This window comes from Dromiciops gliroides, chromosome 6, assembly GCF_019393635.1.
Source record: "Dromiciops gliroides isolate mDroGli1 chromosome 6, mDroGli1.pri, whole genome shotgun sequence".
Lineage (NCBI taxonomy): Eukaryota > Metazoa > Chordata > Mammalia > Microbiotheria > Microbiotheriidae > Dromiciops > Dromiciops gliroides.
Genome location: NC_057866.1, coordinates 15357978 through 15385843, shown reverse-complemented (window position 1 = coordinate 15385843; position 27866 = coordinate 15357978). Strand labels below are relative to the sequence as shown.

The following is a 27866-nucleotide window of genomic DNA, read 5'->3' as shown; positions in this document are numbered from 1 at the left end:
CTGTTGTGTCATATCATTGACTCATACTGAGATTATGATTTACTTCCTCCCTCAGATCTTTTACAGATGAACTGATATCTAACTTCTCCCCAATCTTACCCTTGTGAAGTTAATTTTTCACTCAATTTCATCTTGGGTTTTAAACAGTCAATATCTTTTTGAATCCTGACTGTCAGCCAGTAGTCTGAGCCTGGATTCAGGAAGAGCCAAGTTCAAATCCAAGCTCAGAAACTTAATAGCTGTATGACCCTGGGCAAGTCACTTAATCCCTCCCTATTTGCCTGTTTCCTCACCTAAAAATGAAGATAATAATAATACCCACTTCCCAAGGTTGTTATATGGATCAAATAAAATAATAATTGGAAAACACTTAGCATAGTGCCTCCTGGCACAAAGTAAGCCCAAACTAAATGTTAGCTGTTGTAGTTATTACTATTGTTATTATTATTACTATCATTATTATAGCTAAGTTGTCCTTCCTAGATTTGTGTCATCTGCAAATGAGATAAGCCAAAACAGTAGGAGTTCCATTAGAAATTCTCTAAAATCTCTAGTTCTTCATCTTAAGCCATTATTAGCCCGTATGCACCACACTTCATTGTTTTTTGGTGAGGCAATTGGGGTTAAATGACTTGCCCAGGGTCACAGAGCTAGTAATTGTTAAGTGTCTGAAGACAGATTTGAACTGGGATCCTCCTGAATGCAGAGACAGTGCTCTATCCACTGTGCCACCTAGCTGCCCCTACCACACTTCCTTTTAAAGGGGACACTTCCGATGAAATTTTAAAGTGCTGTGGGTCGATTTGTCTTTTTTCTTCAGAGAACTGAATGTTAAATATTTACCAGCACATCACACCGCTCTTAACGGTCTATGATACTATAGAGCAAAGCTTCTTAAACTGCAGGTCATGACACCATATAGGGGCATGTAACTGAATATGGGGATCAGGAAAAACTTGGCAGCAAATGTTTGATTTGTAGACCTATTTTATATGCCTATATACTTGGGGTTGCATAAAAGTTTCTCAGGCAAAAAGGGGTCTTAAGTGGGAAAAGTTTAAGAAATTCTATTAGAGAGGATGGAGTGCTGGACTTGCAATCAGGAAGACCTGGGTTCAAATCCTATCTCAGACATTTGTAATCTGAGTTGTACTAAGCAAGTCACTCAACCTCAGCTGTCCTCAATACCTCATTTTAAAGCAAAGGAGTAAGACAAGCTGTGCTTCAAGGTCTCATCCAACTCTCTACTAAGGCTCCTGTGATCCTATAGCCTATTCTAAGGTCCCTGCCGGTTGGTACATTCTATAGTTCTCTTTGCTAAGATCTTTTCTGGCTCTAGCATTCTATATTCTAAATTTCCTCCAAGATCTAGAACTCTGTGGTCTATGTCTTCTTCCGATTCTAACATTCCGCAGTCTAAGGTCTATATTCACCCAGGACCATAGGATCACAGATTTAGAGATGGGAGGGAACCCTAGAAGCCATCCAGTCCAACCCCCTCACTTTATAAATGAGGAGACTGAAGCCCAGAGAGGTTAAAGTTGACTTGGCCAACTCAGGAATTGAACTCAGGTCCTCTATCTGACTCCAACTCTAGAGCAAAGCTTCTTAAGCTGTGGGTCAGACCACATATGGGGTCAAGTAACTGAATGGGGGGGGGGGTGTCACCAAAAACTTGGCAGTAAATGATTTGTAAACATATTTCATATACTATGTGCCTGGGGTGGAGTAAAAATTTCTCAGTCAAAAAGGGGTCATGACTGGAAAAAGTCTAAGCCCTTCTCTAGGGCACTAGCTGCTCCTTTCAGTTCTACCATTCCTGTTCTAAGGGCCCTTGTAGCTCTAACATTCTATAGTCAAAGATTCCCTTGTCAATTCTGATGCCCTCCATTCTATTTCTAAGGTCTCTTCCATCTCCAGCAGTCTATGATTTTGCAATTTTGACCCTAGTTCCACTATCTAGCATTAGCATTTCGGCTAGATATAAGTCTCCACTTAGTTGCATAATCAGAAAATCCCTCTCAACCTTTATAATGATGGAAAACCAGCTCGCTGTGTTTAAGCATGAGATAGAAAGAGAATCCAAAAGGAAAGAGGGTATCAAATAATGCAAATTAGAGGAGAATGACCATCAAGGAGAAAAAAGCTATTGGACTAGGGAGTCATTTATAAGAAAAAAAAATCTTCAGTAGAGTAGATGGACCACATTCCAAGGAGATGAGGAGGAAGTAGGATAGGGTGGCAACCTAAGTGATATGCTTTGGGAGGCCAGGGCAAAGTTCCTTCTATTCCCCAAATATTTGCCTTCACTTTCTCTATTTTCGTATTATTAATAAACCATTAAGAGTCAGAAGGGACAGGGCAGCTAGGTGGTGCAGTGGATAAAGCACTGACCCTGGATTCAGACATTTGACACTTACTAGCTGTGTGACCCTGGGCAAGTCACTTAACCCCCATTGCCCCGGAAAAAAAAACAAACCAAAAAACAAACCAAAACAAGAGTTGGAAGGGACTTTAGATAGCATTTGGTCCAGTGCCCTTTGTTTTATAGATGTGGGGATTAAAGCTAAAAGAGATGAAGTCAATTGTCAAGAGCTGGGATTGAACTCCCTGCATTATGATATTAAGCCCCAAGGGTCTTTCCACCAAAACATGCTAGGTTGGCTTCCTTCCTTCCCCTTCTCTTCCCACTAGCCCTTTTATTTTCTCTCCTGCCTATGCCTTAGGCCATCACATGTCACCCACTGATGTCTCTTGTCCCCACAGAGAATTGTCAGAGTAGGAAGGGGTCCTGAGCCCTGGGCTGGAACATGTGCCAGGCTTCCATACTCAGAGTTTCCTATGGGAACCTTTCTAGAAAATACAATGCTTCTAACATGACATGAGCATCCTTCTTTAGCAAAGTCAAGTTTTTCAAATGTATAGTGAAAACAGTCGCTACAAACATTTCCCCCAATACCAGGAGCACACTCTCCCATAAACACCCCCAGCATCCAGGAGAGGGAAAGATTGGACACCAACTCAAAATACAACAGTGACTGAATAGATCATTCATTGTCTTTGCTGGGTCCTCGACAAACTTGGCTGATACTGGATTGGCCCCAATACTGTACTCTTCTAAGTGGGCTTTGTCTTTTAGCCCCAGCCAACCTCAGACTTTTGTTGGTCTTGCTGGAACACACCCTCTCTTTTAGACTATAATTCCATAATTAAGTAATGTGGAAATGAGGCCCTGGTTCCCAGATCTGCCTTAGATAACTGTCAGGTTGCAACTCCCCTAATAATGGTATCGTCTTTCCCCAGTATTATCTAGTGTCAGAATACTAGAAGGGTTCAAGTGTTACCTCAAATATTACTAGCTATGTGACCCTGTTACAATTTCCTTATGTTCTTTTACCCCGATTTCCTCATCTATAAAATGGGAATAATAATCCTTGCACAATCTACCTCACAAAAGAAAAGAGCTTTGTAAACTTCAAAATTTGGGATAAGGATACCTGGCCTAGCAAAACCCCATGCTCCTGGACTTTGTGGATAGGGGTAGTATGCTGTTTCTGCTAAGGGTCATAGAATGGAGTCTTTCCTTGGGTCTGATGGGAAGAAATGGGTGAATAGAAGGTTCCTTGATCAGACTGACCCCCAAATCAATAGTCAAGAGGCCCAGTTTTACTGCACTGATGTGTGCCCTCTCCTAACTGTTTGGACTCACTCCTTCCTGGGAACTGAAGTCCCTGTGAAGGTAGGAGCAAAGGAAAGACCAAAGGAACTAGATTGAGAACTAGAAGGAAGCTTCAGGCAAATGGCAATATCTCTTGGTGGTGTCTTGCTGAGGTCTCACTGGTGGTGGCAGCATTGGCATTGGTGGTATCTCTGGTGGTTGTGGCTGTGGTAGTAGGAGCAGCAGGTATATAACATTCTAAAGTCTACAAAAGTGCTTCCCTCCAAGAGTCCTTCTATTTAGGTAATACCTGTTTCCTTAGTCTTATCTGATAGATTTCCAAGAGAGGGTAAGTGTGTTTTCCAAGATGACACTGGTAAGGGCTTGGGGTGGGGGGGGAGTGACTGAGTTCGTCCTCCCTCTCTCCCAGAGTCCTTCTCTCCCTTTAAAATTCGGGTCAAACACTAAATTCTTCATGCAATCCTTTTCTTGAACTGCCTGTGTTTTTCTTCCTAAATGCCTTCATTTTAACTTACTTGGTCTATATTAACTTTCGATTTATGATGTGTGAGCATATGTCTATATGTGCACATTTACATATACATACAAATATTGTATGTGTTATATAGTATATATTTGTATATAAACATATATGTAATATATGTTTATATACAAATATATTGTCTCCCCCATTAGAATATAGGTTCTATAATTAGGAATCCTTTCTGTCCTCGGCACCTAGCATAGTGCCTGACACAAAGCAGGCGCTTACTAAATACTTGTTAACTGCTTGATCCCTCAAAACCCCCAAACACAGCTTCCCCCTGGGACAAGCTTAGACCAGACTCCCAGACCTCTTTGTTTTACCAGCCACCACATCACCCCTTCCGCCCGTGCACCTGACCCGACTTTCTGTCTGGGTCCTTCCGAATACTCTAACGTTTATGACTCCAAGGCAAAGACAATGACAAAGTTCTATCTAGGAAAGGCTCTGATGCTCAGACAGCAACCTCGGAGCCTAGGGATTAAGGGAGCTCAGGCTGCCTACCTAGCTCCCTCAGGGTGGTCACCTGTTGAGCACCTCCAACAATAGTCTTGCTTGAGGGAGAGCTTCCTGTACAAAGATAATAGGGACCTAGAACTGGAAGAGAAGTTCCTTAGGGAGCATCCATTAGCCCTGCCCCTGTTCTCCTACCCCCCAGTCCCATTTTGCAGATGAAGAAACTGAAGACGATAAATTCATTTGGGGGGATCTCGGGATAATTTTCCCTACTTTTCCCGTTAGAGGAATAGGATCGTTTAAATCTGCGTGGGTGTAGGTTATTAAAGGACTCCTTTAGCTAAAAGTGAAATTTACTCTCCTCATGGTTCCACTGGGGCTCGAACCCAGGACCTTCTGCGTGTAAAGCAGACGTGATAACCGCTACACTATGGAACCGCTGATGGCTTACCTCTTTAGGAAGCTTTAAGAGGAAAGAAATTTCTCTCATTTATTTTTGTACTTCTCCGTTTTCTCACTTTTCTTCTTTTCGACTTTTCCTTCCCGAAATTGATAGGGGAATCTTGTTCCTCTAAGCACAACAGAAAGGCCCACGGCACCTCATCGTAAGGGAAAGCCGTACTCCCCAAAGGCCGCGCTCTTCCTAGCGCGAGCTGGGTGTTAACCCTACCTAGGAGGGGTCGTGCGCTAGCAGATCAAACAAGTACAGCCTCGCCGGACTGCCCGACCGCAAACAACGCCCTCCAAATGCGCGCACGTGACGGGGTGCAAGGGATCGCAGCTGTGCTCTGAGTCCAACGAGGGGGTTAAAGAAATGATCTCCAAGGCTTCTTCCTATTGCAAACTCCAGAATCCCTTTTTATACTCTCAAACTTGGGCCCTTTCCCAGGAGGCACGCTGCCCTTTGTGTTTAGATGTGTCTATTAAGGGCAACCTTGGTAAGTAACTGGCTCTGTGGCGCAATGGATAGCGCATTGGACTTCTAGTAGAGCTGAAGGGATTCAAAGGTTGTGGGTTCGAGTCCCACCAGAGTCGTATTTTTAGAAATGAAAATCAAAAAAAAGAAAAAGAAAAGAAATGAAAATCAAGCAGGACTGGCATCTTGGAACTCATTTCCTAACGTTCCAAAGAAGTCCTCCAGGTTCCATACTCGTATAACCTCTTTCGTGCTACTCTGTAGCTCCCGGTACGGAAGGAAGAGTGCACGTTTTGTGGAATGGTTGTGAACTTCTCGAGGTCAGGGTCTGTTCATTGTCGGTTCTAAATCCTCAGTGCCTTGGCCTTAGAAGGCTCTTGTTAATTGGTGTTCCTTCTTCTAGACATTTCATCTCCATCAAGTCCATAAGCATCTCTTCAGCATTCAACTACGAGGCAGGCTCGGGGCTAAGCACAGAAAATACAAAGAAAGCCGAGAGAGAGACAGAGACACACAGAGACAAAGAAAGAGACAAGAGAGAGACACACAGAGACAAAGAGACACAGAAACAGACAGACATAGAGACAGAGACAAGAGACAGAGACACAGAGAGAGACAGAGATACAGAGACAGACACAGAGACAGACAGACAGAGACACAGAGACTCTTCCCCTCGAGGAGTTTACATTCTAATAGCAGAGACAGCATGAAAACTAGAAAGTATAAATAAGACATATACAGGATAAATTGGAAATACTCTCAGAGGAAAGAAAAGAGCTTATTAAAGGGGATTCTCAGAGGTTTCTTGCAGAAGGTGGGGCTTCAGATGAGGCTTGAGGGCAACTAGAAAGAGGAGACAAGAAAATATCCGGATGAGATGAAGAGTCTTGTTCCAGGAACATCGAGGAGATCAGTGTCCCTGAATCTGAGTACAGGAGACAGAGGGAGGTGTAAGAAGACTGGAAAGGTGGAGAGAAGGGCGGACGGTTTGGGAAAGGTGTTTAGCTCGTTCCCTTCTCCTCCTCCTTCATTACTACTTATTTACGTCGCATAGGTGTCTTGCACACTCATTCATATACCGGCAGACTCCCCAGATAAAAAGGAAACTCCTTGAAGACAGGGAGACTTGCACTTCTGGACACCCAGAACTTTGTGAAGAACGTCTGGCACATGTAAACAAGCGACTAGTAAATACTTATTCAACACAGGCTCCCGGCCCCAGAGATGACCTAGCCTTGTGCGTCACGTGTATGTCCCTTCTGGGCCTGAAAGACGAGATGAAGAGCGTTTTAAGTGGTGACAGAGGTCTCCTTGCCCCTCTCGTCTTTAAGGTGGGGTTTTCTTGCCCTCTCCGGCGTGGGCCACAAACTTGGTCACCAGGTGAGAGCAACTGAGAGGCTCAGGGACATGAGACCTCATCTGAAGAGGGGGGAGCCTGTAGTCATCGCCAACCAGAATGGCCGAGTGGTTAAGGCGTTGGACTTAAGATCCAATGGACAATTGTCCGCGTGGGTTCGAACCCCACTTCTGGTAGGAAGATTTTAATTTTGGTCCTTAATAAGAAATTCTCTAAAAATAAAATCTGGAAACTAAAACCCACTGGAAAGTCCACTTCCCAAGAGAATACAAACTTTGAACACTTGAGAAATACCGCCAGGGAGCCTTGAAAGCACAAGCTCTATTAAGTTGGTGGTTGCTTCTTCCGCACCAAGAACATGCTTGGTCATTTAAAAGTAATAAGAGTGATCATTGCGATAAATTGTATGTTTATAACTGTTTTCCATAACGTTTTCATTGATGACTCCTTTGTGCAAGGACTCCTTGCTATGAGTTGCCTTGTCTCAACTGTTCCAATGCTTAGCATAGTGTTTGGCACAGAGTAGGTGCTTAGCAAATATTGACGGATTAAACTGATCTTCACGAGAACACACAATAAGAACCAGATCGCGATATGCTCCGGGCTGTCCCAACCCTCTGGTCTGTTTCGTGCTTAAGATCTAAAACCCCAGACTTGGAAGGAGCCTCAGACGTCATGTAACCCACTCTCCCACGTGTCTGGACACGTCTACAAACATCTCTAATGAAATCGTCTTGGCTTACACACCTCCAGTAACCGGGAGCCCAGTGTCGTTTTTTTCAAGGAATGAGCAAAGTAGGAGCAGGAGCTCTCGCATGCAAGTTAAATCTCCTTTAAAACATACGCGCGCGCACAGACACACACACACACAGACACACACACACACACACACACACACACACACACACACACACACACACACACACACACACACACACACACACAAAATGGTTGATTACACTGGGGATAAAATCAGGGAGAGGAGTAAACAGTAGAATCTGGATGGCTCAGTTGGTAGAGCTTCAGACCTTTAATCTGAGGGTCCACGGTTCAAGTCCCTGTTCAGAGGGAAGTAATGTTTTGGTGAATGAAGACCTTTTTCATAATAGGCCCCATCCAAAACACCAGTCGATCATACCCGAAAACAACACACAATAAAGGTTACTACTGGTTCCACTGGGGCTCGAACCCAGGACCTTCTGCGTGTAAAGCAGACGTGATAACCACTACACTATGGAACCAGAGATATTCACCTTTGATCCTTAAGCTAGGAAGCAGATTCATTCCCTGGAGTTTTTGTATTCTTTATTGTTCGCTTTATTAATTAATTAGGTTTTTTGTCTTTAGTATCTTCTATTATTTACTTTTATTTACTTGTTTTAATCTGTTATGATTACGTATTATTTATTTACTCTAGAATTATTTATTTATTTATTAGTTAAGTGTGGCCTGAGTGAGCAGGGGGCCTGAAAAACAAAATGCGGAAGCCCTGCTGCGTTGACGCCCGGCCTCGGAGCCCTCCGTTACACCGGACTCTTCTCTGAATCTCTCAAAGCTCCACGATGAACCGGGGGTGGGGTGGTGTCCGTGAAAGCGGATGCAGGAGGACGGGGGATGGAATTGTATCTTTATCGTCGCTGACCTTTTCAATTACAAGTGAGCATTTCCCTCAAGGAAAAGAAAAAGAAAATTAAGTGCCGAAACCCGGGATCGAACCAGGGACCTTTAGATCTTCAGTCTAACGCTCTCCCAACTGAGCTATTTCGGCACCCACACATTCCTTCTTCAACTTTGTTAGCTGCCAATCCTGAGCTAACTTTTTTAGGTGCTTTTTGAATGTTGTTTCTGTTTTATGCTCAGAAGAAACGAGAAAAAAAAATCTGTGTTCAATTATCATGTTAGAACAACATTCCAAAGAAACCAGAGACCAAACCCTGGGGTGTACAGTACTGACATGTTCAAGAATGCATTGAGGCGCAAGGAATCATGAATGAATGAATGAATGGATGGATGGATGGATGTTGGACGGATGGAAGGACGGACGGATATGGGGCTGAAATAATTAGTTCATTTATTTATTACCTGGTTGAATCTCCTGTTTTAAATAAATCTATCATCTTGTGAAAAAGTGATGGCTTTGAGAGGCAAAAAATCATTACAGACTAACAGCTATATAGAAGATAAAAGTCAGTGTCTGAGATATTGGTCAGAAAGTCATCCTGTTTTTTTTCACACCCAAAGGATTTGTGTCATTTCAAACCATTTTTCCTGACATTCAATTTGCTCCCGGGGGAAAAAATCGATTTGCCCCAATACAATGTCATCCTATTTTTCCAACCTATCAGTGTTTTTCGTCTTACTATACTCTCCAGATAAACCGAACCATTCACTGTTATCAGAAACCTCCCACCTCCACAACACACACAAACACACACACACTTCTTACCTGCCTTTGATTCCACTATTGTGTGCTGGGCTCAGAATATCTTCTCCCCTAACCCCAGACACACAATGAATGCCTTCTAATTTTTTTTAAACTAGAACTGGAAACGATTATATACTTTACAATGCCATCTATCTATCCCAGAGAGATTGAAAAAAAAAGTAAAGGAAGGAAAAGAAAAAAGTTTTTCATTAAAAATGATCAATACAGGGGGCAGCAAGGTGGTGCAGTGGATAAAGCTCTGGCCTTGGATCCGGGAAGACCTGAGTTCAAATCCAGCCTCAGACACTTGACACTTACTAGCTGTGTGACCCTGGGCAAGTCACTTAACCCTCATTCCCCCACCAAAAAAAAATTATCAATACATCAAAGAAAAATCTGGCCATGTTCCACATCTGTGAACTTCTTCCCATGCCTACACCCCAAGCCCTGTCCCTACAAAGGATCTGGGAAACGTGTATTCCCCACCTCTTCCTTGGAGCCATGCTTGTTCTTTGTAATTTTTCAACATTCATTTTCTACTACTTGATATCAATGTCAATGCTTATAGTATTATTCAAAGATTTGTCCACTTTTTTCACATCCAAAGGATTTGTATCAGTTCAAACTCTTGCTCGCCCAGTTCATTGCCATCCTGGTTCCTTTTAAAATTCGTTTTCATTGCTATATTTTGTTTTTATGATGCCTGAATTTCTACCCCTGACCTCTATTCCTCTCTGTACCCTGCCAGAGAACCAAAACTCTTCAAATCTCTATTACTGTTAAGATGGCCACAGAGCTCCCATTCAACCAGACTCCAACTAGGTGTCATCCTTGACTTCTCACTCACACTCACCCCACATATCCAATCTGTTGCCAAGTCCTGTTCATTCTACCTTTGCAACATCTCAGATGCAGATGCATCTCTCACATGACCAAGATCCTGATACAGACCCTCATCACCTCATCAGTGGACTATTGCAATAGCTACCTAGCTGGTCTCCCTTTCTCAACTCCGACCCCACTGCAGTACACCCTTCTACTAGGTTGGCAAAGTGACCTTCCTAAAGCGCAGACAGATCTGACCATGTCAGATCCCCCTACTCAATGAATTTCAGTGGCTCCCTATTGCCTCCAGGATCAAATAGAAAATGATGCTTAACTTTTGAAGCCCTTCATAATCTGGCCCCTTAATCCCACCTTTCCAGGTCTTTTAAAATTTATTATCAAGGCAGCTAGGTGGTGCAGTGGATAGAACACCAGCCCTGGAGTCAGGAGGACCTCAGTTCAAATTTAGCCTCAGACACTTAACACTTACTAGCTGTGTGACCTTGGGCAAGTCACTTAACCCCAACTGCCTCACCAAAAAAAAAAGAAAGAAAAAAAAATTAAGACTTATTATCCTCCCCACAGTCTATAATCCCATTATGTCAGCCTTCTCTATCTCCCCACTCCGTACTTGTTCACTGGCTTCTCTTTCATATCCAGAATGCACTTGGCTTCCTTCTTAGGACTTGGTTCAAATTCTCCCTTTTGCAAGAAGCCTTTCCCAGTCAGTTCCCACAAAGCCAGTGCCTGCTCTCTGAGATTATCTCCAGTTTATCATGTACATATCTGATAGGCACATAGTTATTTGCAGCTCACCTCCTGCCCCAGAAGGTGAGCTTCTTAAGGGCAGGAACAGTTAGTTTTTGCCTTTCTTTGTATCTCTGGCACCTAACACCATGGCTATATAGTAAGAACTTTACAAATGTTGACTTTCTCCTGGAACTAAAATAGTGGCGGGAGGGGTGTTTGTTTTGGGGGTGGGGATGAGGTCCTGCAGAGATAGCAATTGTCCCATTAGACGGTCGGATCACTGCAGGAAGCTTGGGGCAAAAAGATGTGGGGGTAGAATCGGGGTACTCTTCTGTATTCTCGGCCTGCATCAGGTCTACAAAGGACCCTTTTTAGTTTTTGAGCAAGGAATGATAATCGGACATAGAAGTTGCCCGAGAATTCACTTCCCCATCCCACAAGTTTGCGTCCTGTGCCAAAGCCCTATTTGCCCAGTGGTAGTTAAGCTCTGATTCAACCCATCCGTTCTCCAGGATGGAGGTCGCAAATTTTTGCTTGAGTTAAACAAGGCTTCAAGAAAGTTCAGCTGAGTACAACCTTCAGTGCTATTCAATTGCCCATTTACTTTGTGGTGGATGGTTAATTAACTCAGAAAGAAACTTAGCTCCCTCAGATGGTTACCCACCAACCTCCCAGCCCTTGGCTGCCCAGTCCTTTCCTAATTCCCCCGGGTTGCTAGTGCCCTCTAGTGCTTTAAATTACTCAGCCTTGTGTTTCACGTAATTAAGAGCACGAGCACATAATTATTGTGTGTGACTTGCATCATCACGCTCTAGAAGAGAGGTTCTTGAGCTTTCTTTGTGCCAGGGATCCCTTGGGCTACAGTCTGGGGAAATCTATGGGGCTCTTCTCAGAATCGTGTTCTATATAATTGAAAGAAATGCTACCTTTTAGTTAGAAGTGACGGAAAATAAAGCAGCATTTCTCCATCCAAATCCACGGACCCCCTGAAATCTATCCGTGACCCCCAGGACCCCTGTTGCCCTAGAACAGAGGGTTCTTGGGGCACGTTGGGTTGTTTCCACGTGTGTCCTTAGCCTGGGCCGTGTGCCAGCGCGTTGGAAGGGCTTGGCACATACTGGGAGTTACTAAATGCTTGTCGCCTGCCTGCCTATTCTTGTCTCGACGATTCGTTTTACTCCAAGGGAGTAGGCACCCGGATCATCGGTCAAGAGGCGGGTGGGTTCGAGTTCCGATTCTCCTACCTCCTGTATGACAGGAAAATCATTCCCCTCCCTGTGCCTCAGTTTCGTCGCCTGTAGAATAAAGAGACAGGCACGATAACAATAACTAATACTTTAAAGTTTGCAAAGCTCTGGAAATATCTCATTCGACCAGGCATTCATTTCCTAACCTTCCTCCGACACAAGAGCTCTGATGCCCGAAATCAAGCTCAGAGATTCCGCCCTTTCCGGATATCTGAAGCCGCAGGGAGGGGTACACTGCTTTCCCACTTCTAGGCAACACTCGGGTACAAATGCCGCCCCACCCCCGCTCATCCCGAAGCGGAAGAGGGGGGGCGGGGGGACATTCAAAGTACTTTCTTCCTTTATGGTTTTTTTTTCTTCCATAAAAGTGAAGTGTTCGCCCGAACAGGGACTTGAACCCTGGACCCTCAGATTAAAAGTCTGATGCTCTACCGACTGAGCTATCCGGGCTCTTAACTTACCAGCGAGCTTGGGTAAATGAATATCTTAATTTGCTTTTGCATGGGTCCTGTCACGAAAAGATTGTTTTCTATATAAGTTTCTCTCCTCATCCCACCAGCTAAAACCACCTCCTACCGGTACTCTTATTTCTTAGCCCATTATTTGTTTCCCTTAGATTTTTATTGATGTCTCTTCTGATTTTTAGGATTTTTGTTCTAGTGTTTCATTGGGGATTTTTAACTTTTGTTTTCGAGGGGGTTTTTACTTGTATGCGCGCGCACACACCCACACACCCACACACCCACACACCCACACACCCACACACCCACACACCCACACACCCACACACACCCCTCCGACCAGGCATTCATTTCCTAACCTTCCTGCTCTGATGCCCGAAATCGAGCTCTTTCCAGATTCTCTGAAGCCGCAGGGAGGGGTACTGCTTTCCCACTTCTAGGCAACACTCGGGTACAAATGCCGCCCCACCCCACCCCACCCCACCCCACCCCCTCTCATCCCGAGACGGAAGTGGGGCGGGGGGACATTCAAAGTACTTTCTTCCTGTGATGGCCTTTTTTATTTCCATAAAAGCGGAAGATTCGCCCGAACAGGGACTTGAACCCTGGACCCTCAGATTAAAAGTCTGATGCTCTACCGACTGAGCTATCCGGGCTCTCGGTGTAGGATGGAGACTGGGTAAATGAACATATTAAAGTGCTTTTGCATGGGTCAGACTGTGGAGTTTTATTTCACTTGGATCCTGAAATTTTGCCTGTCTCTAGATTTGGGGGCTGAAGGAGAAAAGTCTCTCTCAACCTACCCCAACCTCATTCCGTGAGCGGGAAAGGGGAAGTCTTAGAGAGGGGTAGGGAACCTCGGACTTGGAGGAGTGAGACCTCTGGGGTCGATGAGAAGAGCTTTGTCCTTTCTAGCCTTTTGCTGAGAGCTTAGGTTAGTCAGGGAGACTTGCCCCTCCAAGTGTTCAGAATTAGAGGAGGAAGGGGAAACAGGGGCACCACCCTTTCCCCACGCCACCGCCCACCATCCCTCCAGTCTAGTGCATTTGGGAACCTGTGCCTTTAAATGCTAGTTACTCTTTGTCTATGACAATTTGTGCTACAGGTAAGCCAGGGACACTTGTCCAACTGTGCTAAGGGTATATGAATGGGAGGGAATGGAAAGGGAGGGCAGTCGAACCTGATTTTTATTTGTTTGCTTGCTCATTTGTTTTTGCTACACATGTATAAACACTGCTCGGGGTTTTATGCTGTTGAAAATTAAATATAGGTTTTATCTGCCTGTCTCCTGCAAAAAAAATAATTAATAAACAGATCGGAGAAATTAATTTTATATCTCCTACAAAAAAAAATAGATCAGAGAACATGTCTCCTACAGGACAAAACCAGACCAAATCAGAGAAATTATTTTCAGAATTTCTCCTACAGGAAAAACCAGATCAGAGACAAGCAGGAAAAACATAATACCAATTTATTTTTGTTCCAGGAAGAAAGAAACATGATCGTGTGGAGACTCCCTCCTAAGCAGGGAGCTAGGGGACTCCCTCTCTCTGAGGGGATATAAGGGTTTTTTTGTCCACCGGTTACCCAGAAGCAAAAGCAGTTTAACAATTTCAGTTATAACAAGTATGGAGGAAATACAGAAGCATCATAATAAGATTACAGGATTCCCAAAAAAAAAGGTTTGGCAAGGATGAGGACACCCAGATGTCCTCATAAGATAGGGATTTATCCTATGCTGAGGAAAGAAGTCACCAGGTAGGGACTTTTATCTGCTAGCTATCTGGGTTCAGTTTGGAGTTCAGGTGAAGGACATTCTGCTCCTATTAACCCAGGGTTTCCTAAAAATTAATTTTGGATAATAAGGCACCTCCATCAAATCCAGGTGATCCATACATTCATATGAACATTGCATATGCATAATATGGATCTATTATATATGGAGAGAGTATATATAAGATATAGAGAGTGTACATATACATATGCATCTATATACCTCAAATACACAGCACAGTAATTTAGAAATTGAAAGGTCCTTTATAAAATACAAATTAAAATTAAAATGCTTTGTGATAGGAGAATTCGATATTTTGGCCAAAAAAATCCATATTCTACAAGTGGAAAGCCAACTTAGCTTTATTCATTTTAGTGGGATCTTCCCAGCCATGCCTATCTTCTGTATCCTCTTCCTATAGTATGGAAGGAGCAATTTTTTTTAAATGAAAAGAAGCAAAACCAAAAAAAAAAAGTTTTAATAAGGCAGGAGATGATCTTCCCCCTCCCCTTACTTCCCTACCTTTCCTTAACAGAGGATGGAGGCCAGAGCCCTGAAAAAGTCTGGTATTTTTCACTACTTTTCAGATGAATCCTACCCTTGGACCCATAAATGCAATCAAGCTGAAAAAAAGTTCAAGCAGGACAGGGAGTGGGCAGCGTGGCCAAGGGCACCGAGGTGGCCTAAGCTGATGGGGTTTGTTGTGTGCAGGCCAGTCTGCTAGATGCTGGGAAAGATCAACATTATGGGCCTATTTTGTGCCAGGCACTATGGGATACAGAAATAAAAGTGAGACACCCTCAAGGAGCTTACATTCTGTCCTCATAAAGCTCACAATCTATTAGGAGGATAAGGAGAAAAAACAAAAGCAAAGAAAAAGGCAATGCCCAATATTACAAGCTAAGTGTATTAGGGAAATGCAGAACAAAATGATATGTGAGGTCTGAAGGAAAGAGTCCTGTCCCAAAGTGGGAATCTGGGAAGGATTCATAGGGGTCATTCTATTTCACAGAATCACCAAGTTGGAAGAAACTTCAGAGGGTGCCCACTCCATCTTGCACCAAAACTAGAATCCCCTTTTCTATATCCTCAACCAATGATGACCAGACCCATATTTCCAAAATTCTAATCAATGAACCATTAGAAGGAACCTAGAGGTAGCCCATTGTGTTTTACAGATGTATCCTTTTTCTCACTTCAGGAGCCGAGCCGAACATTCTAATCCCTCTAAAACTTGACATTGCTGGAACTTGACCCCATAATCTTTAAATCCTTTCCATTTTACTTGCCAAAGCGATGACTTTATTTATTCGATCCTTCCGAGAATAGGGAGCCACTGGGATTCATGAAGCTCCTAGGGGATTGACCGAACTAGAAAAAAGTCACATTGAGGGTGAAAAAAGTCACAGCTAGATGGCGCAGTGGTTAAAGCACCAGCCTTGAATTCAGGAGTACCTGAGTTCAAATCCGGCCTCAGACACTCGACACTTACTAGCTGTGTGACCCTGGGCAAGTCACTTAACCCCCATTGCCTGCAAAAAAAAAAAAATCACATTGGTGGCTGAATGGAAGATAAATTGGGGTGAGAAGAGACTTGAAGTTGGGAGAGCAGTGGGAAGTGCTCAATCATTTCTTTCTGCTTCATTTGTTCATCAGGATACAGAGATAGAATGAACAGGATTGTGTAACTGTTTGGATATAAGAAGGGAAATGGCAGCCCCAAGGCTGTGAACTGGGGAGACAGAATGAATGTTGGTAACAAAAACAGGGGAGTCAGAAAGAGGGGCAGTTAGCCCTTTAGGATTGGGGCCAGTTACAAAAAGACTGGCTTTGTTGAAAGAGAAAAGGTTTTCTTCCCCACTTCCACAGCAGCAGGTTCTGGTCTGGGAATAAACTGTTCACTGAGGGGAAAGAGATTAGTGGAAAGTAAAGTTAGACAGGCAGTGGAAGGCCTTGAATGTCAGACCAAGGAGTGGGGACTTTATTCATTAAGCCGTGAGGAGCCACCCATAGTTGTGAAGCTGATTCTGGGTTCCTGTGTATGTGGGATGGCTCTGAGAAGGGAGGGAGAGACAGACAGCAGCACCAGTGAGGAGGTCACAACAGGGGCTGGATCAGAGTAAAGGTATGATGGGAATGAATAAGAGATTTTTTTTCAGCCTGGGATTTGGGGAAAAAAAAATCTTTCCAATTTTTCATCCAGGCTGAGAGGCCCACTGGAAATAGCACACTGCCCCTGTAGTCTGAGAGTGCATGCCTTCCGGCAGGACCCACTCATCAAGACCTAATGGAAAGGATACAATTTGGAGGGACATCAGTCTGGAGACGAGGCAGGACCTCTAATCTTGGACCTTGTCCTCTTAATTATTCCTCAGTATACTCAAGCATGTAGTGCTTCTTTTGCCTGCTTTGTGCAGAGGTAACTTCGCTGGAGACACCCCTACACCCAATCAGCTCCTTAATTTGCAATCCCTGGAGGGTACCGACTTTCTAACATGTTCGCTAAAGGAAGTAGGGGCAGGGAAGCCAAGTTTATGAGCATATGTGCAGTCTTTCCAGGTCCGGTGGGACTGTTATGACTGCGCTCCAGAGCCATAACTAGGACTGGGTCATTGGGCATTTGCCTCAGGACTCTAACTGCCATGAACAACATCCCTCCACCCCACTCCCCTCACTCCGAATGCAGCATGAATGGAATAGGACCCCGGTTCTATTTTGTTGGTTTTCGGAACTGGGTAAGAGGGACGGCCCGGGGGTGGGGGTGGGGGGTATTCTTATTGTGCCGCTAAAGGTTCTTGGACCGGCGCCAGACCGACCAGAGCAAAAGCATTTGCGAAGAATGTTTTCATTAATCAAGAATTAAATGAACCCCTGCTCTTAACTAACCTTGAAAGTCCCATCTATATCAAGCCTCCTCTTCCCAAGTGCTACTGTGACCCTACTCACCCCAAGGCTGGGGGAGTCTGGGTAACTATATTCCCAGAGAGTCAAGCCAAATCACTGCACCCCCACTATAATGGAAGGACTTTTCGGTTGAATTTGCCTACATTTGAGGGGTGAGGTGGGGTGAGGGGTGCATGTAGGGCTGCTTTCAGGTGTACATGTGGAGGAGGGAAGGAAGGAAGGAAGAGGGAGGGAGGGAGGGAGGATAGACAGACGAACGTATTGAGGTGGAAGGAGGGAGGAAATGAGAGAAAAGGGATAAAAGAAAGCAGATTTACCCTCTCTGAAGCTTGCAGACTACTTCCCGGTCGGGTAGTGCAGATTTCTTGAGGCCGCATAGTGTCTGAATAACAGCATCTAAGGGACGTGAAAGTGGTTGAGGACGTTTCCCCACCAGCTTTTGCCTCCCAGTTACCTCAAAGATCCCTAAGATCCCTTCGCCTCCCCGGCTCTAGTATTCCTAGAAAGCCAAGAACTCAGGATAAAACCCGAGTCTGAAACGCGAGTTTAAAACTTCTGCCGAAACCCGGGATCGAACCAGGGACCTTTAGATCTTCAGTCTAACGCTCTCCCAACTGAGCTATTTCGGCTCCACAAGAAGCAGTTCCTCTTTGCTCTGGCTAGAGAGAAGCTCTTGCAGCCTCTAGTGGCCAAAGATTAGAGCTTGGCTGGGTCTGAAGCTTCGGGATCCCTCGGCTTAGCTCTCCGATGTCCCAGTTATGGGGGGGGGGGGGCGGAAAAGGTGTTGGAAATATTCCCAAGGAGGCGTCTCTCTCCATCCTACGGCTCCTAGGAAGAAGTGGACTCGGAGCATCATCTCCGATTGTCTCCAGCTTCGCTGTATCCTCATACGTCCGTATACAGTATATTCTGGGTTTAGCCTTCAAGCGCCCCGACCTCCGCCCCACTCCTACGCGCATCCCCAGAAGTCCTTCTCTCCCAATCTCATGCATATTTATACGATTGGATATTCATGTTATGGCCGTTCCTTTTGCCCTTTTCACCTTTCGAACAAAACGTAATTTCTTACGGAGCCTGGATAGCTCAGTCGGTAGAGCATCAGACTTTTAATCTGAGGGTCCAGGGTTCAAGTCCCTGTTCGGGCGGCACTATGGATTTTTAGCACAGATTATCAACGACCATTTCAGTGCCTCCTATGGTCCCCCAGCGCTATGCACGAGGAATACAAAAATAAAAGTGAAATAGATCCCACTCTAAATGCGCCACGCCTACGACAGAAGCCAATTTCATTTTTGGGAGCAAAGGCAGAAGTATCGGCGGGTGCGCATGAGGCTCAAGGAAAGGATTTCTGAAGTCGATTCGAATTAATTCAATTTAATAGACATTTATTACGCTCCCACTGTATGCAAGGGCCTGTCATAGGAGCTGGGAATATGAAAAACAACCTCTGCCTTCCCGGAGTACTAATAATTGGGAAGATATGAAGAGGCTTCGTGGAGGACATGGTACGTGAACTGAGCCTTGGAAGGAGCTGGGCATGGGGCGGGCGGGGACGGAAGGATAGGGGGTGCATTTCAGTACTAGATAGCAGCCTATGCAGGGTCCCAGAGGTAGGAGGTGGAGAGTGCCTGACAGAAAAGAATGGGTCAGCAGCCTAGAATGGATAGCTTTGAAGCCTGATTATGAATACAGAAGAGTTTATAATTGAGCCTAGAGGTAATAGGGATCCATTGAAACTACTTGAGCTGGAATCAAGTATGAATTTAAGAAATCTCCTACTTCTAGACAGTTTTGGAGTCCTGCCAGCGTCGTGCTTTAGAGAACCATGTGGTACAGTGGACAGCGCGTTGGACTTCTAGAACTTGAAAATATTGCTTTGACTTAACTAATCACATGTATCTACTACTCTAAAAAGTTTTAATTCCTGTGTGGCTCTGTGGCGCAATGGATAGCGCATTGGACTTCTAGCTACCTCGGTGAGGTATTCAAAGGTTGTGGGTTCGAGTCCCGCCAGAGTCGTATTTTATTTTGTTTTGTTTTGTTTTTTGGAGTAGTAACCGAAAGGATTAAGTACAATTTCTGGAGTTGGAGTTTCAGTTTCTGCTATGTCCAATTAAGTGATCCCGTAAAACTCCCATAGAGCAAGGGGGGTTTTTTGGTTTGTTTTTCTTTAACCAGTGCCTGGTGAAGAGGAGGTACTTGATAATGCCTGTTGAATTCAATGGCGGAAATGATGACATTGGGCTAAGTGGACTTTCACAAAATATCACTATTGGAAAGGAATCCAACTCGGACCCTGAGCCATCTTTCTTTCTTTTAAAAAAAGTTGAATCAGCATTGTGTTTTTTTCTTAATAATACACATTTTATTTATAGTTTCGAGTTCCAATTTCTATCCCTTCTCCCCTCCCTCCCCGTTCCCTCCCCGTTCCCTCCCCGTTCCCTCCGTCCCTTTCCCCCGTCCTGTTCTCCGCCCCTCCCTCCCCTTCCCCCTCCCTCCCCTTCCCCCTCCCTGAGGCGGTAAACCAGCAGATATGGGTTATACCCGTGCAATTACGTAAAACATTACAATATTAGTCTTTTTGTACAAGAAAACTTGAACAAAGGGGGAAAAAATGAAAGAAAATTTAAAATAGCATTCTTCGGTCTGTGTTCCAGCAACATAAGTTCTTTCTTTGGAGGTGGATAGTATGTTTTTCATCAATAGTCCTTTGGGATTGTCTTGGATCATTGTATTGCTGAGAACAGTGAACTCATTCGCACTTTTTCATCAAATATAACTGTCTCTTTGCACGATGTTTTCTTGGTTCTGCTCACTTCACTATTCATCAGTTCATACAACTCTTTCCAGGTCTTTCTGAAATTATCCAGCTTGTCGTTTCTTATAACACAATATTCCATCACCATCCTATACCACAGCTCGTTTAGCCATTCTCCAATTCTATGATTCCTATGATTTCCAATTCTTAGTCATCACAAAAAGAGCTGAGAGAGAGATTGATTGATATATATTACAAATAGGTCTTTTTCTCTTTTGGGGGAATGTCTTTGGGTCTTTGGGTTATAAATGTAGCAGTGTATGCAGAGTCCTATTGTCCGTTGGGCATAGCTCCAAACTCTGAGCCATCTTTCTTAATTGTACAATCAGCGAACTGAATACACCTCCTGGTAGCTGAAGTAACTTCGGTAGTTCATTTTAATATAGTTCTCACTTCCTCCAAATGCGGCACCAAACAGCATTATATCTAAAAGTGACTTTTCGCCCGAACAGGGACTTGAACCCTGGACCCTCAGATTAAAAGTCTGATGCTCTACCGACTGAGCTATCCGGGCTCTCGAAACTCTGCTGGAGTAGGAGCCTATGTAGCTTACTCTGACTGCTCTGACTGGCGTTTTTGGAAAAGTTTCGTGATATACCAAAAAGTTCAATCCAAAAGTGGAAGTTCAATCCAAAAATCTAAATCGACGTCACCCTTCGGTCCTTTTTTTTTTTTGAAGTTGTGTGACTTTGAGTGGGTCATTTCACTTTGTTTCCTCATCAGTAAAATGAAAAGGGTCCCAGCATTAAGTCTCGCATCCAATCAAAATATTCGATAGTAGCGCCTTCTGTCACAGAAAGTAACCAGAAACCTTGTGAGTACCCATTAATGGGGTTAAGGATTCCGTGAAGAAATATTCTTGCACCCTAAGAAACGATGAATTGGAGGAAACCAGAGAAGCGGAGGCTTTTCCAAATCCTGCTTATGCCACCTCCGTTGTTTTCTATTTGTTCCGCATCTGTATTTGTACCTGTACTTGTTTCTGTGCCTCACGTGTTGTTTCTCAGATAAAATATAAAATTCTTAGGGACACGAGCTGTTGCTTTGTCTGTTTCCTCCTAGACTAGTACAATGTCTGACAAATATTTCTGGTGCTTAGGAATGGCTTAATGTAATTATGATGATCAATCTTTGCCAGGAAAAGAGAGAAAGATATCCATCTCCTTCTCTTCCTCGGGAGCAGCTAGGTGGCGCCATAGCGCACAGAGCGCTGGTCTTAGAGTTAGGCCGACCTGAGTCCAAATCCAGCCTCAGGGGGGAGCTAGGTGGCGCAGTGGATAAAGCACTGACCTTGGATTCAGGAGGACCTGAGTTCAAATCCAGCCTCAGATACTTGACGCTCACTAGTCGTGTGACCCTGGGCAAGTCACTTAACCCCCATCGCGCTGTAAAAAACCAAAACACATCCAGCTTCAGACACTTATTAAGTGTGGAATCCTGGGCTAGTCACTTTACCCTGTTTTAAGCTGGAAATGACAAACCTCTCCACTATCTTTGCCAAGGAAACCCCAAATGGGGTCACGAAGGGTTGGACATAACTGAACAACTTTTTCTTCTAGAGACCGAGGATGCAAAATGTTTCATATGCCTTTAGACATGGGGTGTGTGTGTGTGTGTGTGTGTGTGTGTGTGTGTGTGTGTGTGTATTGGCTCACTTGGTCAGTTTTTCTTTGTTATAAATGGGTTGGTGGGAGGGAATACACCAGGCAGTGGCTGTGCTATTAGTACCCCCAGTAACCCCATCATCCTGCCAGATTGCATCAGTCCCTCAATACTCAGGTACATTCTGCAATCCTCTCTCTCCTTGTTTGATCATGAATTCTTCCCCTATCTAGAGATCTATGTTGAAAGTGAATTTGGGGGAGCCAAGATGGTGGAGGAAAGACATTAAACCCACAGGGCTCCTGAAACAATCATCCCAAAAATAGCAATAAAAGAACCCTTGGGGCAGAAAAACACACAAAAATACGGGCTGAGAGTTTTCTCCAGCTGTAGATAGATTTCAGGGGCCTGCTGGGCCACAAATAAAGCCTAACCCCGCAATTGCGCGACACACCAGACACCCAGCAGGGGAATTTGCCCCAGTGCCTCTGAATCGGCTGCAGCTGAGGTCGGACTGAACTGCTGGCCGGGGAGGGGGTGGTAAGTGCAGGGGTACCAGTGGACTACGGGGAAAGATTTGACTGTCCCACCCCAGCGGGGAACCAGGAAGAAATCCTGAGTGGCAGGAGACCCAGGTGGGGGAGGGGAGCAGAGGAGCAGTCTCATTGGAAGCTGAGAACCACACCACAGAAAGCTTTGCTGGTTGGTTCCTTAGTAAGTAGGCCTGAGGTTATCTCCGGACCTGAAAACAGGTCAGGTGAGATTTAAACCTGCCCCTCCTCAACCCAAAACACCTGGGACCCTCTGAAGCTGAGAACAGGGGTGGAGCCGAGATGCAGCCCCCCTATTCCCCCCCCCCAGTGGAGAGTTTAAAATCAAATGAAACTGAGGCCACGCAGGCTGAGAAGCCCAACCATCACCAGCGCCATGCTGTAGCTTTAACAGTGTATCCTGGAAGCCGTGCCACACTTTAAGGAGTTAAAAACCAAGAAATAGTAAGCCAGGATGAGTAGGCAGAGAAAGCAGAAGACCATCGAAAACTTATTTGGGGGTAAGGTAGACCACAATACAACCTCAGAAGAAGATAATAACAGGATCAAAGCTCCAACATCCAAAGCTTCCAAGAAAAATATGAACTGGTCTCAGGCCATGGAAGCTCTCAAAAGGGACTCTGAAGAGAAAGTAGGAGAAATAGAAAGAAGATGTAGAGAAAAGGAGAAATGAATGGAAAGGGAAATGAGAGCGATGCAGGAGAGTCATGAGAAAAAAGTCAACAGTTTGAAAAGCCAAATGGAAAAGGAGATTAAAAAACTGTCTGATGAAAATAACTGCCTAAGAATTAGGATTGAACAAATGGAAGCTAGTGACCTTACAAGAAACCAAGACACAGTAAAGTAAATCCATTTGAATGAAAAAATAGAGGGCAATGTGAAATATCTCCTTGGAAAAACAGCTGACCTAGAAAATAAATCTAGGAGAGATAATTTGAAAGTCATTGGACTACCTGAAAACCATAACCAAAACAAAAGCTTAAATACCATCCTCCAAGAAACTGTGAGGGAAAATTGCCCTGATATTCTTTGTTTTGGGGGGGGGGGGGCAATGGGGGTTAAGTGACTTTCCCAGGGTCACGCAGCTAGTAAGTGTTGTAACGATTGGAATGACGCCACCTGCTGGATACTTACTGTAGAAGAGTTCTGCCCATGAAGCAAAGGTCTTTGAGGGCAAGACCAGGCTTCAGGAAGTGACGCGGACTAGTGGGAGGAGGAAGGAAGAGACTGGCGCTCGGTCTCACTCTCTTTTCCTTTGGACGCTGGCGGAGAAGGGAGCTAGAAATGTGCTCTCCCTTTAATAGATAGGAATCTAGGCCTTTTTCTCTCTCTTTACCAAATTCTTATTCTCCTTAATAAATGCTTAAAAGTCTAACTCTTGCTAAAGCTTATAATTTATTGGCGACCACTCATCAGATATTTTAGACAGTTTAGCTAGAATTTTAGCCCTTAACAGATGGCTGACCACGAAGAGGAAAGCTAGCCTTCAGTCTTCTTCTGATCTTCTGGTTGGGTAAGAAATTTCCCCTCCCTCTCCCTTTAACTGCTAAGTACTGGCGCACTGGCTGTGTTTTCCCTTTAAATTTTTTCGAATGGACCTTTTAAACTCCCTAATTAGCCTATTTTTGATTTTAGTCTGTTTAACCAGACAAATGGGAGATAAGATCATGTTAATGCTTTGTTTTTGTGGATTTTCTATTTTTCTTTTTATTTTTGTTAGAAGAGCCAGCAACTTACTCACACAAGGAAATATCTCTCCCTCTCCCAACCATGCTTTTTCAGAGAAACCTGAAGAGATTCCCGCAGCTTTTCCCAGTTCTAACACTAATTGTTGCTCTAATTTTGCATGCCTGGAGGCAATGACCCACCCTCTAGAAGCTTTTAATCCCCTAGCACCTGGAGGCAAAGTGGGGGAAGAGGAATCCAGGCCTGAGTTCAAAATCAAGTCTGATTCAAATTGCTCTGGTCCCTCCCCTCCTCTCCAGACCCCACCCTCTACTCCTCCCATGGCCAAGCCCATTGCTTCCCCTGCCTGGGAAGTCCAGAGATCTAATGCTCATGCGCAACTTTCTCTAACTACATTTGCAGCTTCAGGCTCAGCCCTTCCCCAGCCTGGCTGTGCTTCTGAGACAACTTTAGAAAACCCTTTAAATTCCAGATATGCTCGTTTTGTTCATAATTTTGCTAACCTGCTTTTGTCTTTCATTAGTAATCTTATAAAGCATTTGTATGGTGAAAAGACTGACAGACAATATAAAGGGGTTAAAGAAGAAAAACTTAAGCTGAATAAGAATGACAACCATCAACATAGTTCAAGACTCCGCTTCTTTTGCCATGGAAGGGTATATATTTTACAGAAATGTAGAAGTCAGCAGCAAGGTATTGATATGAGTATTGGGGATTTTAGATATCGGAATCAAAAATGTTCTGAATTCACTCAGAGTATTAATGTCAGTTCAGAGGTTACATAGGATTTCTATGCTATTACATATACATTTTGAAATTAATGGTATGGGTTTATTTTCATAGAGATTTTCATGCTTTTGAGATTGTGTCTTATACTTAGTTTTTAAAACAAGGAGAATATTTGTAAAAGCTTTTTAGTCATGTGATCAAGTTTATATTTTATGATAGTCTTATTAATATTAAGTTCATATTCATTTAGATTTCCTTAGTTTGAATTTCATTGTCTTTTATTGTTCCATGTGTGTTTTCTTCTATTCATTTGTCTATCTAATTTTGAAACATTGCAAGATGGTTTTGATTTCATAATACAATGTTAATTCTAGGAGTATTGTGCTCCCATATTCTGAGTTGTTTGTTTTTGTTATTTTTTTCTCAACTGATTATTTGATCAAACTCTTTAAAGCATTTCCCTGGCAAATTGTTTGCCATGGCAAGTGTAAATTGATTCTAGAAGTATTATTTTTGATAAGCATATTCCAAAAAAAAAAAGAGGGGAACATTTGTAAAAGTTTTCTTTGAGATTGTGTTGTGCTTTAACTTGTATTTAAATATGTTCAGATTTTTCAAAAAAGTAATTGTATACTAAGTTAAAAAAAAAAGGTATTATTTGAAATTGTTGCATAATTATATATTATATTCTGAGTCAAGATGTATTCACATTTTTTTGCAATCATTTATTATCCTCAATTTTTAAATCCATATGAGACTTGGATTATGGGAACTTATCATTTAAGACACTAATTACCTTTATTCTGAGTTATCAGATGCCAGTTGGCCAAGGTGCCATCCAATCACAAGAGGAATACATGCAAGAGCAGACACTGAACTGTCACATGAGGGGAGACATGCATGAAGTCAAGGTATGGCCGAGAGAACAGCTTTTGACAAATGTTGAGGTTGGATTCTCTTGGTTTAATATTTTATTTTATTTTTCCCCACAATATTGTACAGATGGCTGGAAGTATTCATCCCACCCATCTCACTTCTACACCTGGCTTCTATGCTCCCTCCTATATGCCTGATGCCATGGACATCTTAATTCCATGGATCTGATTAAGTCTGACTCAGTTTCCTCTAATATGTTCGGTGGCATGGACGTATATTCCATCCACCTATTTTAAGCCTGGCATACTGTATGGGCAGTATATATTGCTCAAGTGTGGGAATGCTCATATCCCATCATTTCTCTGTTCTTTTATGGTAACCCCCATAATTATCTTCTCATAATGGCATGAGGATAATTAGGCAGATGATGCAAAAAGTGATGAAACAAAGATAAAAATTATTTTTAAAAATTAATATCGCAGCAATTGTCTTCTCAATTACCCTCCATAAAGGGGGACTATAATAATAATATAATTGTAAAGAATGGTTCAATTTTTGTTTTATTATATGTTTCATGTGTAACAACTAAGATTATGAATTCCCTTAGACATGTTTTTGAGAACTTTCATTGTTTGATTTGATTATTGACAAAGCTATTTTAAAGTTGTGTTAAGCTCGATTTTGTAGGAAATTTTCCTGGCTGATTACCAGCATCCACACATCAACCCCTGAAGAGACTTCCATTCCACGACTACACCTAGAGGACATCTGAGAAAAGACTTTCAGAGATTTTAAATGAACAGTTTTGATTTGTTGTTGTTATTGGTTTTTTCTCTTTCTGTTATAATATACACCATCTGTAACATGTATTCTCTGCAGAGGCCCTCCCTTTGCAAGACTAATGTCAAAGCGTCGGTTCATGAGGACAAAAAAATCGCCCCTCTGGACAAAACTTTCCTCTCTTCCTTTTCTATATTGTTGTTCACATATTATTAGTTAGCAATAGTTATTATATTGTTTTTACTGTTCCGTCAAGGAAACATTTTGTTTCTTGAGGAACAACAGGGGGGGACTGTAACGATTGGAATGACGCCACCTGCTGGATACTTACTGTAGAAGAGTTCTGCCCATGAAGCAAAGGTCTTTGAGGGCAAGACCAGGCTTCAGGAAGTGACGCGGACTAGTGGGAGGAGGAAGGAAGAGACTGGCGCTCGGTCTCACTCTCTTTTCCTTTGGACGCTGGCGGAGAAGGGAGCTAGAAATGTGCTCTCCCTTTAATAGATAGGAATCTAGGCCTTTTTCTCTCTCTTTACCAAATTCTTATTCTCCTTAATAAATGCTTAAAAGTCTAACTCTTGCTAAAGCTTATAATTTATTGGCGACCACTCATTAGATATTTTAGACAGTTTAGCTAGAATTTTAGCCCTTAACAGTGTCAAGTGTCTGAGGCCAGATTTGAACTCAAGTACTCCTGAATCCAGGGCCAGTGCTTTATTCACTGCACCACCTAGCTGCCCCCTGCCCTGATATTCTAGAAGCAGAAGCTAATATAGAAATTGAAAGAATCCACCAATCACCTCCTGAAAGAGATCCCAAAAGGAAAACCTCCAGGAATATTATAGCCAAATTCCAGAACTCCCAAGTCAAGGAGAAAATACTGCAAGCAGCTAGAAAAAAGGAATTCAAACTCTGTGGAGTTCCAATAAGGATAAAGCAAGATCTAGCAGCTTCTACATTAAAGGACCGAAGGGCATGGAATATGATATTCCAGAGGGCAAAGGAACTGGGACTTCACCCAAAAATCACGTACTCAGCAAAACTGGGTATAATTTTTCAGAGGCAAAAATGGGATTTCAATGAGAGAGGTCTTTCAAACATTTGTGATGAAAAGACCTGAACTGAATAGAAAATTTGACTTTCAAATACAAGACCCTGGAGAAGCATAAAAAGGTAAACAGGAAAAAGACTTCATGAGGGGTATTAAAAGATCAAACCATTTACATTCCTACATGGGAAGATAATACTTTGAAATCATAAGAACTATCTCAGTAAGCAATTCACAGAAGACAGGGATGAACTGAGTATGAAGGGATGATATCTGTAAAGCATTTATGTTTTGTTCTTTATAGGGCAGACAGGGTGGGGTGTCTTATGTCTGGGGCCGGATTTGGGCTTGGGGCTTCCTGGGTCCAGGGCTGGTGCTTTGTCCACTGTGCCACCTAACTAATCCATGATGACATCTTTAAAATAGGATTGAGGTGTAGGAGGAATAAACTGGGGGAGGGAG

The 27866-nt window shown here is 43.4% G+C and overlaps 12 non-coding genes across 12 annotated transcripts; 5 read left to right on the top strand and 7 right to left on the bottom strand.

The window, feature by feature from the left end:
* Positions 1-5023: 5023 nt before the first annotated feature.
* On the bottom strand, positions 5024-5096 carry TRNAV-UAC. Its single transcript has one exon. It is a non-coding gene; the product is annotated as a tRNA-Val (tRNA).
* A 510-nt stretch (positions 5097-5606) lies between these two features.
* On the top strand, positions 5607-5693 carry TRNAR-UCU. Its single transcript is given in 2 exon segments — positions 5607-5643; positions 5658-5693. It is a non-coding gene; the product is annotated as a tRNA-Arg (tRNA).
* A 1331-nt stretch (positions 5694-7024) lies between these two features.
* Positions 7025-7107, top strand: TRNAL-UAA. The gene has a single exon. It is a non-coding gene; the product is annotated as a tRNA-Leu (tRNA).
* An 820-nt stretch (positions 7108-7927) lies between these two features.
* Positions 7928-8000, top strand: TRNAK-UUU. The gene has a single exon. It is a non-coding gene; the product is annotated as a tRNA-Lys (tRNA).
* A 99-nt stretch (positions 8001-8099) lies between these two features.
* TRNAV-UAC lies at positions 8100-8172 on the bottom strand. Its single transcript has one exon. It is a non-coding gene; the product is annotated as a tRNA-Val (tRNA).
* A 454-nt stretch (positions 8173-8626) lies between these two features.
* On the bottom strand, positions 8627-8699 carry TRNAF-GAA. Its single transcript has one exon. It is a non-coding gene; the product is annotated as a tRNA-Phe (tRNA).
* A 3856-nt stretch (positions 8700-12555) lies between these two features.
* Positions 12556-12628, bottom strand: TRNAK-UUU. Its single transcript has one exon. It is a non-coding gene; the product is annotated as a tRNA-Lys (tRNA).
* Positions 12629-13222: 594 nt separating this feature from the next.
* TRNAK-UUU lies at positions 13223-13295 on the bottom strand. The gene has a single exon. It is a non-coding gene; the product is annotated as a tRNA-Lys (tRNA).
* A 4578-nt stretch (positions 13296-17873) lies between these two features.
* On the bottom strand, positions 17874-17946 carry TRNAF-GAA. The gene has a single exon. It is a non-coding gene; the product is annotated as a tRNA-Phe (tRNA).
* A 443-nt stretch (positions 17947-18389) lies between these two features.
* TRNAK-UUU lies at positions 18390-18462 on the top strand. The gene has a single exon. It is a non-coding gene; the product is annotated as a tRNA-Lys (tRNA).
* Positions 18463-19247: 785 nt separating this feature from the next.
* TRNAR-UCU lies at positions 19248-19336 on the top strand. The gene is given in 2 exon segments: positions 19248-19284; positions 19301-19336. It is a non-coding gene; the product is annotated as a tRNA-Arg (tRNA).
* Positions 19337-20576: 1240 nt separating this feature from the next.
* TRNAK-UUU lies at positions 20577-20649 on the bottom strand. Its single transcript has one exon. It is a non-coding gene; the product is annotated as a tRNA-Lys (tRNA).
* Positions 20650-27866: the final 7217 nt, after the last annotated feature.